The sequence below is a fragment of the Felis catus genome, chromosome F2 (genome assembly GCF_018350175.1).
Source record: "Felis catus isolate Fca126 chromosome F2, F.catus_Fca126_mat1.0, whole genome shotgun sequence".
NCBI lineage: Eukaryota > Metazoa > Chordata > Mammalia > Carnivora > Felidae > Felis > Felis catus.
This window is the reverse complement of record NC_058385.1, coordinates 58382193-58399135: the sequence shown is the minus strand read 5'-3', so window position 1 is coordinate 58399135 and position 16943 is coordinate 58382193. Positions and strand designations below refer to the sequence as shown.

The 16943-nt window shown below is 35.0% G+C and overlaps 1 long non-coding RNA gene, 1 other non-coding gene and 1 pseudogene across 5 annotated transcripts in view; all 3 read right to left on the bottom strand.

Annotated features, from left to right (window-relative positions):
- LOC109496175 overlaps positions 1–16943 on the bottom strand; it is a 593347-nt gene that overhangs the window by 130670 nt on the left and 445734 nt on the right. The gene's annotated exons all lie outside the window — the stretch shown is intronic.
- Positions 2858–2963, bottom strand: LOC111558652. Its single transcript, XR_002739728.1, has one exon. It is a non-coding gene; the product is annotated as a U6 spliceosomal RNA (small nuclear RNA).
- On the bottom strand, positions 10131–12086 carry LOC123383137 (annotated as a pseudogene).

Below are 16943 nucleotides of genomic sequence, written 5' to 3'. Positions count from 1 at the left end.
TGCTTCCACAGCCAAGGAAAAGGCAACATTCAAAGGGGATTTATTCACATAAAGGGAGACAGATGTGCCTTCTAACTTAAAATATTTGAAAGTAAAAGAAACGTGATACAAGTAAAAGCATGCTTATGGATGAATATGAGTATGTCCTTTTAAAAGGAAAAGGTAACTATTTCTTCTGTTGATTTGGGGTAAAATTCCACAGTGCCTTTAGCTGCTTTCTGCTGGTAGGAATATTCTTTCAGTTCTCATTTTCAATGTAGGTTACTTGTATGATGTAAATATTCTTAATGTATCAGGCACTTTGTCTGAAATCTTCTCTAATGGCTCCTAATTATTTTCTCCTATATTATACTTGGTGGGTGGTATGAAATAGATAACTAAAAATAAGCATGTCTCACATGTATTAAGTCCTTAAAATGCACCAGAAACTGTTGTGAACAATTTGTACATATTAACTCTTAAATTTTAACTTCCTCTGAGCTAAGCAATTGTTGCCTCCATGCAAAGGAGAAGAAAACAAGTCACAGACAAGTAAATTGTCCAAGGTCACATAGGTAGTCAGAAGTAAGATCTGAGATATGAAGTTTTGTTTAATTGCAGACCTTATGCTCTTAACCATTATGCTTTATTATATCAAGGTTGTTAATCTATTATCGCCTGAAGAATTAAACATCTAGAGAGTTAGCACAACTAAACACATGATTGAGGGAAACAAATGTTCCAATGCTTAGTACACTATTATGTAGCCAAAAGAAAATCAATATGATTATCTGGTTTTTATATACATATATTTATTAAATAATGTCATATTTAAAATAATTGTGCTTTATAGCCATAAAAAAAACCCTCCAGTCTTCTTTAAATTTCTTTTACTAGAGAGAGAGAGAGGAAGCTGGGGAGAGGGGCCCAGGGAGAGAGAGGGAAAATTTCAAGCAGGCTCCATGTTGGGCATGGATCCCACAATCCTGGGATTATGACCTAAGCTGAAACTAAGGGTCAGAAGCTCACTTGACTAAACCACCTAGGCACCCCCAAATCTCTAGTCTTTAAATGCCTAAGCTTTGTAGGCACAGAACCAATAATATATTTATTTAGACCAGTGATGAACTCCGTTATTATGCTCCTTTGTCAGTAATTGAAATGGATATGGAATTTTAAACTGATTATGCTTACATATTGTGGGTTAAGTCAACATCAGTGAAGAAACTGGACTTCTTATAATATAGTCCCATTAAAAATGTTGGGAAAAAAGAAAATTGAGTCATTTGATTTTGGGTTCTGTCTAGTTCTCTACCAAAATAGAAGTGTCATTCATATTTTTATTCGGCCATACATGTGTAGTCTACAGAATGACTGTATAGTCATTCTAAATACCTAAGTTTAAGAGTCTATGAAACAAAATCATTTATTTAACATCAAATAAGAGGGACAGTAAGATATGAGGGGGGAAAAAAACCACACTGCTCCAACCTCAGAGTTTTCAGAATCCAGAAAACTCAGTCTTAGGCTAGCATATACTCAGTTTGAAAGAATAATCACCTAGATTTTAGTGCTAAATCAGAAGTCAGCAAACTGTAGTCCAAATGCCTAATGTGACCTTCTGCTTGTTTTTGTTTGCTTTCCATGTTGAACTAAGAAAGTATTTTTTTACCCTCAATGTTGAAAACAATCAAAAGCATCATATTGCCTGATGCATGAAAGTTATAGGAAATCAAAATTTGGCAGCTGTATATAAGGTTTGTTTGTTTGTGTTTTTTTCAAACACTAAGCACATTCATTCCTTTATGTATTGCCCATGGCTGTTTTTGCAATACATGGACATATTTCCGATGTTATGAAAGATGGTATAAATTGCAAAGCCTAAAATATTTTCTTTCTTTATAGAAAGATGTGCTGCCCCTCACAAATACTACCCATATGACATGGTAGCTGGGGAATTATCTTGCCGTGTGAAAGGAGCTAATCTCCATTCCTTTGCAGTGAATCTTTTCTGAGTAACTCAGTTTACTCTTCATTAGATATGTCCATTTTGAACACTGGTTGTGACCAATTATTACAATCTTTATTTATAAATACTGTGTTTCTGTTGTCAAATATATAGTATTTTGTATCATATATGCAATATTACATTATGTAATCATGGTGTTAGTTTGAAAAAAAAAAACCTAAAAGCAGTTCTTATCCACAAATACTAGCACATTTAAATAGAAATAAATAATGTATTATTTATTTGTTAAAGCATGAGCTATGTCTTTGGATGTAATTTAAAGAAATTCTACCTTTAGGATAGATTAAAGTTGGGAATAAAACTAATCCTGGGGGATTTAACTATACCTCACATTTCTCAAGAGCAGTTTTTCCCCCCTGATTATATTTTGGAGGACTCTCTCATCTTATTTTCTTAAAGCAACTTAATTTCCTTGCATATCACAATATTAAAAATTAAATTCATACTGAGGACCTATATCTAAAAAAACAAAACAAAAGAATGGTTATCTCAGGTAAACTGTTCTACCATATAAATGAGAACTCTGGATTCTACACTATTGGAACAAAACTCTCCCTCCAGGCTTAATCTTCCATCAGAAAACTTTCTGTGTTGACTATATGAAAACTTCAATAGTTGTAAAGTTAAGGTACACATCTAATAATAAAGAATGGTATAATCTCTTCATACACTAGTATGAATAAACCTTTTCATTGACTTTTATTGTATTATGCAATTTGGCTAGGAATACTAATAATAAATTTTCTATTCAACTGTTAAAGAGTTCTAGGATAGCCTTAATCATACTTTTTCACTATATTTATTTCACTTTTTCCATAAGGTTTTCTTTTATTGAAAAGGCCATTCACAAAATACCATGTCCATAGATTACACAATATGGAGCACTTGTGCAGGGGCCAAGGTAATCTTCTCTGTATCATTGCAATTTTAATATATGCACTACAGAAGTCAGCACCACATTTTTTATTTTTTTTGAAAGTGTATTTATTCATTTTGAGAGAGACAGAGACAGCACCAGTGGGGAAGGGGCAGAGAGAGAAGGAGAGAGAGAATCCCAAGCAGGGACCATGCTGCCAGCACAGAGCCCGATTGCAGGGCTCAAAACCATGAAGCTGAGAGATCATGACCTGAGCCAAAACCAAGAGTAGGACACTAAACTGACTGACCCACCCAGGCACCCCTATATTTTTTATTTCTAATGACTTCATTTATACCCACAGTTTCTTTATCACTAATATATACCTTAGCTATCCAAAGGCTACATTGGCAGCTCCACATTCTCTCTTGAGCATCAAACCTGTGTGTCCCCAGTGTCCATTGAATATTCCTCTGCATGTTTCATGAACAACTTAATCTCATAATGTTCAAACCTGAATTCATTTAGCTTTTCTTTTCCAAATTTACTTCATGTTGAGTATTCTTAATCAGTGAATGCTATCAATGTCCAGTCACTTTTCCAAAGCCAAAATACCAGCATTATTCTAGACCTTTTCCTTACACTTTCTCCTCATTGCGGTGCATTCCCTCTCTCCACACATTGAAACATCTGGAGAGTACCAATTTTAGCTCCTAAGTATCTCCCTCTCTAAGTACTAAATACTCTTTTCTGTTCAACAGTCGCATCCTCAGTTTGATTCATCATCTCTTATGCTCATGATGTTTATATTAGTCTCTTTACTAGATTCCTTGCCTAAATTTATTCTCAAACTATCCATATTCCATAATGCTTGCAAAATGAATAGGTAAATCACATTCATTTTTTTAAACAAGTTTGCTTAAATAATTCAGTACACACTGCCCAAATTAAGTTCAAATATTGTTATGGCATAAGGAGTTCTGAGTCTTCATCCTATATCCTCCAAAATGCATGTCTTTATTACTTAATTGTATCCTATAATTCAGCCTTTCTGAATTAGGGTCATTTCCCAGAACATGTTAATTTCCTCCTTGTACTTCTGGGCCTTTGGATAAATAGCTCTATCTAGTTTGTTCTCTTAACTTTCTACCTGACCAATTCCTGCTGGATCTTTAAAACCCAGCTTAATTGTAATATCATCTGAAAAGTTTTTTCTAGTGTTGTCAGTGAAAATGGCAGAGTAAAGAAATCCAAAAGTTCATCCCTCCATAAAGGCAACAAAATCTTGTAAAAACTGTCAGAATCAACCTTTTCGCAATTCTGGAAACAGATCAAAAGCTTGCAACAACGAAGGCAAGATTTAAGTAAGAAAAGTATTCCGAATCTTGGTAAGAACAGAGAGATTTTTGGTATTTTAACTTTCCCTGTTCTCATTTCACATTCCCCAGTTAATACACAACCCTTATACAGGTACCAGTACCAGAGGGCGGACAAGAACTCATTCTCAAAGAATCGTGGCTATTTGTTTTGACCTGTCTAATGGCTCTCTGAAAGACCAGCTTAGAGGGTTTGCCTTTATCCTGCCTAACTTGGAATTCTACAGATGCTGAGGCAGCTTTCTGGGGCATTTGTCAAAAACATTTACAGGGAGATGTATATCTGTCTGAAACAATGGATAACACTTGGAGAAAATCACTCACTAATGAAAGAGCTTGGGAGAAAAGACTAGGGAATGAGATGCTTCAGAGAAACACCTGTTTCTAAAAGCTTCAACATAGTCCTGGGAATCTAGAAAGTCATGTGAATTTTCAGAGCAGGGCACATGCTCGATAAAGAATAAAGAAGGCCCTAAGCTCTCACTCTGACTGCCCTTCAGTATCTACACAGGGAGGAAGTAAAGGCTAAGGCAGAGTTGTAGACTGCTTAGCTGAGTGTTGAAGACATGCCCAGCATACATACATGCCACTGGAAAAGACTGGAGTTTATTGTTTCCAAGTGTTTAAGCAAATCTCTGTCCAGTCTCTAGCTCACCACCAAACTAATAGAAACATTAGTGGCAACACATGACCCAGAATAGGGACTTTACAAATTAGCTCTGAAAAGTGACCAAAGAACAGCAACAAGGAAAAACAGCAAACCTTGGGGGCATTGGGTAATCTGATTTCCAGAGTTGCCAAATTATTATATTAAAAATGTTCAGTTTTCAACAAAAATATGATGCATACAACTAATATGATCATATATGGCCCATAAACAGGAGGGGAGGAAACTCAATAAACAGAAACTGTCCCTAAGGAAGCCCAAAATTGATCTTGTTAGATTAAGACTAATCTACTTTATGTTTCTATTTCTAGAATATGTTCAGAGTTGGCAAATCCATTGAGACAAAATATATTATTGGTTTCTAGGGGAAGGGACAGGGGAAAATAAGGAGTGACTCCTTAAAATGGGTATGGAGTTTCTTTTTGAGGTGATTAAAACTTTCAGGAATTAGGTGGTGGTGATGGTTGCACAACATTGTGAATATGCTGCATAGCACTGAATTGTATAATTTAAAATGTTTAAGGTGGAGAATCTTATGTCATATGAATGTATCTAAATAAAAATATGAGTTCCTCCACCCACTGAAAAAGCTTTCAAGACTTCTTCACATTAGGTTTGATACTCTCTGTAGGTATCATGGGTTCCTGTTACATATCTCTAACAGGAGAAATTGCTATTTATTTGCATGTCTTTTCACCTTGACTGTGGATTTATGGGTATTAGTGATAATACGTCTGTCTGATAGCTATAAGTGTGCTTGAGGTACAAATCCACCACACTGGAAAATTTTTATAATAGAACGTGCCTGCTAGTGATTTGTCTGTGATCATAAGGCAGATTCAAAATGAGAATGGTAATTTCCCTGAAAGTAACTGTCTAGAAGGAATATAGTAAATAGAATATGCTATAGCTATTCATCTTTCAGAGGTGGTCAAAAACAGCCACCTTTTGGAGTGGACACAGAGAGCCTTATTCTGAGCCATCAAAGGCATTGCTATAGCTTGAAACATGCTAAGCACAAGTGAAACAGTTCAACTGTAAGATTCATAAAATTAAAATATAGGATATTATACACATTGTGTCAGAAAAAAGTAAAATAGAAGAGTAAATGCTACAGAAAGAGCTAATGGGGATATTGTGACAGGATCTGGGCCTGAATAATGGTTATTTAAACCTTCAAAGTGACTCACCATCTCCCCATCTGTATACAGAATTCTACCATGTCCAATTGGGTCGTTATCAAAATAAATGTGGTTAACAGATGTCTTCAAAGTCTAAGACAATTAATTGGATATGATGGAACAAGAATACATTTGAAAATTATCATAAGTTTGCAGGATTTGATAGCTAGAAAAACTGTAGTGCTTGTAACAGAATGAGGAAGACTAGAAGTCAATCCATTTTGAGTAAAAGATGATAACAAAGAAGATTGGACATGTTAGTATGAAGACCAAGTGGAACATAGATATAAAATGCGAGAACTCAGGGTAAGGACAGACCTTTCTTAATATAAGCCAAGAGTTTTTGCAAACAAAATAAAAGTAGATGCTCTTCAAATTCACTGGGTTTTCTTGCTATAAATGACAGCCAGAAATTCATGTAACAAATAAGGAACATATTTTAGGCAAATTATTTTCTTTTTGTTGTTGTTTTTGTTTCAGTTTTTACTTTATTATAATAAACTTAATGCTGCAATCCAGCTAGACTTGGAGGGGAGTAAGGAAAACATGGAACCCATAGAACTGCAGGAAGAACACAGAGATCATAGGATATTTCCAGCAGATGGGGATGAAGGGGTGCTCTCCTGAGCTACAGAAGGAATGGTATCATAGTTAAGATAAAACACAAGTCAAATTTGTTAGATTTGTCCACAATCAGCAATGGTGATCTTCTTACTGGTCTTGTCATTCCTGGACCCAGACCACTGCATGGCTTCCACAATGTTCATGCTCTCTTATACTTTGCCAAGTATAACCACTTCCTTGACATTCAACCACTTAGTCTTGGCAGTGCAAATGAAAAACTAGGAACCATTTGTGTCGTGTCCATCATATACCATGGACAAGATGTCAGGACACATATGCTTCAGGATAAAATTCTCATCATCAAATTTCTACCCCTGGATGGACTCACTGCCACCATCCTGGCATATTAATCCTGGAATAATTCTATGAAAGCAGTAGTTTTTAAAACCAAATCCTTTTCCCCAGTGCTCAGAGCATGACAGTTCTCTGCTGTCTTTGAAACTTTGTCTGGAAACAACTCACAGGAGGTGCAGTTGAAGGGCTTACAGTCCATAGTGATGTCGAAAAACACAGTGGTGTTGACCACGGCTGGGTGGCATGGATAGTGTGGGGTGGCAGCATCCACAAGGCAAGAAACTTTTCTTCTAATTCATATTTCTAATAATTGTTCTGATTATTAATTCGTTAAGACATGTAATCAATATTTGCCAAAGGCCCGATATATGTTGAGAATAGATGGAGAAATACTTTTTACAAAGATCCCATCTTTATGCAGTATACATAGTGATGAAGTCAAATATGTCAATCAAGGAAGGTCCTAAAGTTTGATTTAAGAATATCAGTGAGTATATACATTGCAAATCTGTTGGCACATAATCTGTCTGCCCTCTTTTCCTCAGTAGATTAATTCACTGTTATTATTAAATTCATGGCAAGTCCCATAAGCTGCTTCACCAAGTGAAAGCATTTTCACTAAACAACTCAGTTCTGAGCTTAGTACTGCTTCCTTAGTTTGTCATTATTTTATGTACCAATAATGTGCTAAGTAAAAACTGTTTATTGCTGGGGCTTGGCTCAGAGCATATAAAATCAAGGTAGAGTAGATAGTTTTCCTGTCACACACAAAATTTTACAGTCTAGAAAATGAAGCAAATTTATACAAATTTATACAAATAAGAAATTATTAATTAGAGTTTGGAAGGAGATGCATAGCTTGTTAGCTATAGGTAAAACCTGTCCAACTCAATGTTTTCATCAGAATTCGATATTAAGAGTTAAATACCAGTACCCAGGATCATGATTCAGTAGAATATCCTGTGTCCAGAGCAAAATGACCAGCCAAAGTGACGGGAGGTATTTTATGTCTCGTTCCACTAGCATAGTCTATGGTAGGCTCTTCATTCTCAGAAGTCAAGATGGTAGCATCTTGCTTGATTAGAACTATATTTATTATCATGTATGTCTCCAAATTTCAAGTTTAATTCCTTTAAAAATATCAACATTAATGAGATATAAAGTATTTAAATTTTAACTTAGAATAGGTTTATTTACAACATAACTGAAAAGTCTATAAGTAGTACTTTAATTAGGTAAAGGATCTAAACAAAAAGAAAGCCTATAAGCAGAATATACATTCATTTCAAGTAAGATTGGAGGAATTACTATGGAATGATCATGCGCTAAGCCACAGAGACATTTTTAATAAATTCCAAAGTGGAAATCCGTTAGTATGACCAAGGTAAAATTGTTCTGGAAATTTATTTTGAATTTTTGAGCAAAGACAGTCTAGTGACAGGCAACTTCAACTCAGATCGTTGATGAATGGATATGAATTGGATATAAAAAGTCAAGGAAAGTGTATGCAAGGGAATGCATTGCAGTGAAAAAAATATTGTGAGCAAAGATACAGAAGTCAGATATAGGTGATAAGTTAGGGAAATGGCATATAGTTAAACTTGGCCAGAATTGAATGGTTATGAAGAATATGCTAAGAAGGAATAGATCCAATCATTAGTCTTTGTGTTAGCCATGACTTATTATTAGCAAGTGATATTTCTTATGGAATTATGGAATTCTAAGATGTGCAGCTTATTAGAGACTGTTTATATATAGCTAGATGGAGGAAATGCTAGTTTTGTTTTGTTTGTTTTTTTTTTTCTCTTTTCAGGTAGCATGATGACTGGCATAAAAAGCTTTAGCAGAACGTGTTTTATCTGCTGTAGCAGAAAATATCTTAAAAAGAATTTTGATCAACTCAGCTTGATTCACATGTTCATCTCTAAATCAGTTTTTTTCTGGCTGAGGGAATGGAGTTCCATTTGGTTGGACTTAGGTTAAATAACCACCACCACACCACCCTGCTAATTGAAATTGTTCCAATGGCTTATATCTGTTTTCCATTGCTGAATAACAAATTACTACAAACTTACAAGCATAATACAACACACAGTGATTGTCTCATAGTTTCCGTGGTCAGGAGTGCAGGCAGTTTAGCAGGGTCCTTTTTTCAGGGACTGAATGCCCATCTCTATTGACAGCTTAGCTAAACTAGTCCATATTATCCTACCGTGACATCCATTTTTGTGGCCAAGTGGATGGCGGGCCTTGAATTGACACTAATCCCTCTCAAGAGTGCAAGGATGTGCCCTCAATAACAGCCCCCAGAGCTACAAGACTTCCTCCAACATCTCTTGCTATATATACTCTCCCCTGCCTCCCTGGCCTTTCCCCTTGTGAGCCCCTTGGTAAGATACCCCACCCATAGAAGCTTACCAAAATCCTACTTCCTTTGGTTTGAACAGACCAATACAGCCTCAGCCTGGGAACTCCAAAGCATGCAACCCTTAGATCCTAATAATGGCATGTGTCGCATGTCCTACTGTGTTCTCTCTACCTGCCTTGAGTTTCCCGCATGCCCTTGGGGGTGTGACCTGCGTCTCCTCCAGGACCTATGAATAATAAATGTGTCTATCTTACTTTCTCTTGTGGTCTTCTGTTGAATCACTGTTCACCATCTGACACTCTGGGGGTCCACTTAATAGATGCTAACTTAACAAAGTCAATAATCTGGAAACTAGACAAGACAGTAATCTACTTCAAATACCTTCAGATTGTTGGCAAAATTCATTTCTTTTCTTTTTTTCTTAAATTTTTATTTTAATGTCTATTTTTGAGAGAGAGAGAGAGAGAGAGAGAGAGAGAGAGAGAGAGAGAAAGAGCAGGGGAGGGGCAGAGACAGAGGGAGATGCAGAATCTGAAGTAGCACCAGGTTCTGACCTGTCAGCACAAAGCCCAACAGGCGGCTCAAACTCACAAATAGTGAGATCATGACCTAAGCCAAAGTTGGACGCTTTAACCAACTGACCCACCCAGGTGCCTCATAATAAAAATAAATAAATAAATAGATAAATAATATTAATTAATTAAATTAAATTAATTAAATAATAATTTTTTTCTTATTAATACAGTATTTGTCTTCTCTGTGTCAAATTCTAAACCAACCACTTTCTCCGCATAGGGAGGTGTAGGAAAAGGAACATACAAAGCATATGAGACCTGGGAGAAAGACCCATGGCAGGTGAAGATAGCTCTGTCATATGGAGAAGAGGATGACAAAGGCCACCATCAGGCAAAAAAAACCCATCGCCTCTGAGACAGAAAAGCCTAGAATGGCACAGTCCAGGAGAAGAGCTCCTGCTTCAAAAAGGGGCTCCTGGCCTAACCAATGATGAGGCTCCCAAACACAGTCCCAATTCCAGCCTCAGAGGCAGCCACCCCTACCATGGCTCCCCCAGCCCCAATGAGTTTGGCTGCTGTGTCACTGCCCCATGAAATGACACTGGTTCTCAATATGTGGCTAGGAGTAAGTGAGGTCAGGGGACACATGGCTGCCAAGCTGCTAAGGCTCTCATCTGTCAGGGTCTCCAGTGGTTTTAGCACTACTACTGCAGATAGTGATTGGCTCAACAGCTGAGAGGTGCTCTTGACCAAGAAGGTGGTGGAGAACTTTGCACAGGCATACATTTTCAGGGGATAAGGGGCTGTGGCGGGAGCACTGTTCCCAGTGCAGACAAGACAACTCATTTCCTGTGATTGTAAGAGGTCTCCCTTTTCTTCCTGGCCATTAGTGAGGGACCAGTCTCGACACTTATAGACTGCTTGTAGTTTCTTTTCATGTGGCCCCCTCAACACATTAGTACTAACTTCAATGTCTGCAAGGAATTTTCTTTTTCTTTTTCTTTTTTCAGTTTGCTACTCATTGCTTGACCAGATACCATTCCTTAAGGTCTATAATAATTTCTCAAATAAATGCACGCATTTTTTTTGAAATCTTTGCTTTAAAAGTTAAATATAGTCTCCAAGGTGTTCTTATATAATGTTTCACTCAGATTTACCTATTGATTTTCTTTGAATTATCACCTCAAATCCTTGCTTGCTAATCTACTTTTTTCTCACATTCACATCTTTTTCCAAAACAATGCCTTGTTTATAGAAATAAACTTCTACAACCCTTTAGCTACTTGGCTTGTCCAGCATGCCTGAGGTCATTGATTAAAAGCAATGTCCAGAGGTGAATGGCATAAATACCTTTCTTGACAAGCCTAAGACAACCATGGAGGAAATTTACACTTTTCTGAAATTTGTAATAACAGCTATTACCTGTATTAAGTGTTTCTCAGAAACTACATTTAAAGCTTTAACTCTTCTAGAGTTATTATTCCTTTCTAGATTAACATCAATATTTTAGTGATCCCTTAAAATATTATTTTTACACTGAACACATTTTCTGACATAATAAACACTTGTAAAAGACAATATCTGAATTATTTTCCTCAATATAGTAAGGCTTAAGTTAATATAGCTATTTTTTAATCTGACAAAACTCAATAGCATGTTAAGCCTGTGGTCAATGTTTTCAAATATTTTAAGGAAAGTTTTTGTTTATCCATGTCTCAATAATCTTACATTTACAAAGTTTATTTTTCTCAAAAACAAGATCTAATATTCATATTTGCCAAATTTACTATTGTTATTATAAGTCCAATTTTTAAAAGAAGTAGAATTTATCCATGCAGGACTAACTAACCTTAGCATTATTGATGTGCCTATTAGTATGAAAAGTAGGCCTTCTAGGTCTTGATTTCCAACTATTAACTAATATAGAGTGCAGGCTGAAGGTCAGAAACTTTGACATGCATTTTACTATAAGCTGGCATCAGTTTATGAACAAACCCTTTGAGAGTATTATTTTCATTTATAGTTATGACCATTTAATCACATTAGATCTAAGGTTTATATGAGACCTTACTATGAGCATCACTAAAATCAAGGCAAAGATATGTGAGCCCTTTTTTATTTTTTAAGTTTATTTATTTAGAAAGTCAGGGGAGGGGCAAAGAGAGCAGGAGAGACAGAGAATCCCAAGCAGGCTCCATGCTGTCAGTGCAGAGAGCCCAAATTGGGGCTTGAACTCACCAACTGCAAGATCATGACCTGAGCTGAAATCAAGATTGAGGTCTTAACCCACTGAGCAACCCAGGTACCCCTTTGTGAATCCTTTCTAGCTCTCTGCTAGATTCCCCTCTCTCTTCTTTCAGTTCTTTTCTCAAATGTTCTCTTTTCCATTAGGGCCTCCATTGTTACCCTTTCTAAATGGTAACACCCTTCACCCCAAGAACTCCCTGGTTCCTTCTTTATCTTTTTTCATTTTCTCATTTTACATATTTAATTATTTGTCAGTTAGCCCTCTCCTTAGAATGTAAGTTCCATGAGAGCAAGGGTTTCATTTGCTGGTTTGTTGTTGTTGCTATTGTTATTTGTTTACAACATGTGTTCACAGAATCTAAGGAAGGGCTTGGAAATAACAGACACCAATGACTATTTGCACGTGAATGTGTATGTTACTTTCATAAATCATAACATTTTATTAATTTTTAAAAATTTATTTATTTATTTTGAGAGAGGGAGAGAGAGTGTGAACAGAGAGATGGGAGGGGCAGAGAGAGGGAGAGAGGGAGAGAGAAAAAATCCCAAGCAGTCTCCATGCCATCTGCTCAGAGCCCAATGTGGGGCTCAAACCCACAAACTGTGAGATCTTGACCTGAGCTGAAACCAAGAGTCAGGACATTCAACCGTCTGAGCCACCCAGGTGTGACTATTAGTCACAATATTTTAAAGAATGACATTGCGTCATATTACTACATATGAACATAACTTGTTCTTCATAAACTCTTATGTATGTTTACTGATCATCAACCTTTGCAAGATGACACTTCTTTAATCATTCCTTATAGAATTCTCCTCAAATATTAAAATCAGTATAATTTAAAAATAATTTTTATTCTCTACTTTCCTCTCATCTTTTCCCAGCTATTTTCTTTCATCCTTCAAAAAGTTTTCAATTCCTTTAAAAAATTATATAAAAGTCTAAATCAAAATATTGTTCACTATTTTTACTTACAAAAATGATTATAAATAATGAACTTCTCAAAATAGAAGTGTATATTATTCCTCAAACTGTATTTTGCAAAAGTACACGATGTTATGTTACCTTGTCTAGTAACTTTTTAAGCTTCTAATGTTAGTGTAGGCATAGAATCTGAATACTTTACCTAAATATTAAACTTCTCTTAAAAAGACATTAATAGGCAAAGAAATTTTAATATATTCCTTTCCATAACCAAGAGTAATATTAACATTCATCTAGTGAAATTCTCCAGAAAAGGAAAGACCTGTTAAGAGATTTAAAATGCTGGAAGAGAGCCTGCATTTACTATAAATGCATACTAAGAACCTTGCTGTATCGCACTTTAGAAATTAAAGTTCAAGAACCATTGCTAATGAAAGTAAAAGATAATTACTATTCAAAAGTCATTTTAGTTTAATGCCAAGAATTAATTTAAAATAATTTCACATTTGACCTAAAGACCCTTATGTTTTGGCCTACATCTGTATACTGCAAGTTCCCTTGTGAAATGTAATGAATTGTCTTGTTTTAATATCAACTACTTTTCTTTTTTTAAAAGTCTACTTAGAATAGAGCTTGCTCATGGGTTTTCTTATACATGACAGTTAAGAACTCCATCATTTTTTAATTATGAATTAATTCTTCTTTTAAAGAGCTATTTAGATAGTCTTTGCTTACTTCTGGATTAAAATGTAACAATTACTCCCTAAGGGTACCTATCATTATATACTAGCTGTGCAATAATGTGCTCTCTCTTACCCCTTGAACTACCATTATATCCCAGCATACAGTTTGTTTTCATCCACGAGTAAAGCAGTAATAAAAAGATGAGTATATTTACAAAATGTATAGCTATTGGCTTACCTAGACCTTGAGATGACTCTGCTGAATATACATGATTGACAGATCACTTTGCTACTTTCATTACTACCACTAAAAATTGAAGCAAACACAGTGGAATAATGGATAATTCTAAGATCTCACTATTCATCCTTCTTAATTTGAATCTACCTGGGGATAAATTCTCAGTTACTCCTGATTTTCAAATTGTGGGCCTCTCCTCTGTTACCTTCTTATTTATTTGCTAAAAATTTCTAGGACAGATTTTTCCCAAACTGCTTTTTGTAACATAGTAACTTGTGTTGGGGTTGCTTAAAATGAAACTCAATTTCTGAAAATTGTTAAATTTTGAAAGGGAATTAGTATTTAATTTGAAAATGGATATTCTGAATCATCATAGGAGAATATAGTATGGGATGACCGTAAATTATTCTAACTACATTTTCTTTCTTTCATTCTTTCTTTCTTGCTTGCTTGCTTTCTTGCTTTCTTTCCTTTTATTTATTTATTTTTTTCTCTCTTCAAAAACCTCATTACCTTTTGGTGGTCAGTTTTGGAAATAAAGGAAAAATAATATTCATGATTTTTACATCTCATTTTAATTTCAGATGTGATTCCTAAACAGATGAGGACTAAATTCAGTCTATGGTATTCCACTAACAACTAAATATCAGGTTAAATACAGTTAACTGACAATTTTCACCACTGAATCTTTGGAAGACTTCCTAAGAATTCAGTTAAGATAGTCCATTGCACCTAATTATACTAAACTACTGAGTGGTATTCCCACTAAATTTTGATAATTTTTTTAAACGTTTTATTTATTTTTGAGACAGGGAGAGACAGAGCATGAACAGGGGAGGGTCAGAGAGAGGAAGACACAGAATCTGAAACAGGCTCCAGGTTCTGAGCTGTCAGCACAGAGCCCGACGCGGGGCTCGAACTCACAGACAGCGAGATCATGACCTGAGCCGAAGTCGGCTGCTTAACCCACTGAGCCACCCAGGCGCTCCTTGCTAATCTTTCTTAGGTCACTCACTTTCTTTCTCTAAAGTAATAATAAGAATGTCATATATAATGGTTTGCACTCTGTAAGTATATTCATATCCATTATTCTATTTTCATTTGATTCTCCAAAATAACCATATGATTTAAAAAGGAGTTGTAGAAGTCATATTTTATAGATTAAATAATTACAGCTTAGAGAGATAAAGTGCCCAAGTTCCCACTGCTTATATATGAGAAACCAATTATTTAGGTCATCTGATTTCAAGTTTAGTATCCTTTTAGGAAGTATTCCAACTTTAAAATTTTAATTTATAATCCCAATCATCTAAAGTCAAAAACAGTGATATTCTCCTCTTACACAGATTTGGGCTCTTTCCCTTATCAACAGGATTATGAACAAATAAATAAATAAAAACAAAACCCTAAATGAAGGCCTTTACTTCAGTATAATACTTGTTCAGCACCTATTACATACTAGACAATGTTCTAGGCACTGTGAATCCAAATACAAGTATAGTACATGTAATCTCTGAGGAAGCTAACATGTTATTAGATGACTATATATTCATATATCTCGCACACATAAAAGGTACAGAAAACATAGAAGCCCAGAGGTTAAATAGAAAGCAAATGTCCCTTTTGAGAAAATTGGTGGTAGTCAAGAAGGGATTTACTGAGAATCTATGATATGATGATACTGTTTCAGGAAAATAGAAGTTTGTCATGTATTTAAAAGTAGAAAGAACCTAAGGAAGGAAGTTCCTTAGATGTTCCTAAGAAGGAACATAAACTAAAAAAAGAAAAAATTGTATAAAGAGAGTAAGGCATGAAAATCATGAGATTTTCAAAAAAGTAGTATATTTTTATATTGCTTTAGTAGAAAAAGAGTTGGGAAAGAAAAGAGTAAGATATGATCCAACTATCCAGATAGGCAGTTTGGTAGAGAAAAAAAATGACCTTAAGTTTAAGGCCAAACATTTCTGCATTTAAATTCCAGACGTGCCATTTATTAAACATTTTACATTGGGAAAGGTAACCAATTTCTCTGATCATTATTTTTCCCTAAGAAATTGGGATAACAATGCCTACCTCTTACATATTATGTGTGTAACAAGCCCAGCATAGCATATGAAGATGTGTAAGTGCTAAATAAATGTGAGCTATTGGTATGGAAGAGTTTAAGTAGAGATAAGCCAAATCTCAAACTTGTAATTTTACTATGAATCATGGATCCTGTCATGAATCATCCTCAAATGATTTTACATCATAAAGTAAATTGTAGGATAAATACAGTCTGAACCATCTAAACTCAGTTTTATTTTCTTTGCAAAAATTAAAATGACTGCTTTTAGCACTTGATCATAGATCCATTTTCTAAATGTATATTTATTTTCTAATATATTTCTTGTTTGGTGCTTTATTTTTATTACATAACTTTAGCTCACCTAGTTGGGTGTTTTTCCATTCATTTAGTGAATATGTCTTATCATAGATAATTGAGATGGTGTCATATTTTTCTATTTAGAAAAGAGATCTAAAAATATAATTCAAGAATTAAATTTTATAACTGAATAGCATATCATTTTTAAGAACAAATCCATTTTCTCAATGTTTAGTGTTCTTAGAAGAAAACAAAGGCCTAACAGCTAAAGCACACTGCATTCAAAATGCACTAAAAGTGATATTTTATAAATTTTAATTATATTAAAGAAAACATCACAATAAATATGAACCTTAGACTCCCTCCATGATTGAACTAAATACATATTTAATATATGTACTTATTAAAGTAGCTTTCCAGTAAAATTTTAGGACAACGTGGTGTTTCTTGGTAGCTTTCTTTGGCATACCAGGTTATAAGTAGCATGGAAACAATGATTTCATTTGCTTTAGAGAAAACCTTAGACATTAATCCTAATTCTAGGAGAAAGATCATCAGTTTGAACCTTTCCCTTTTCCCTTTCACAATGCTATGCT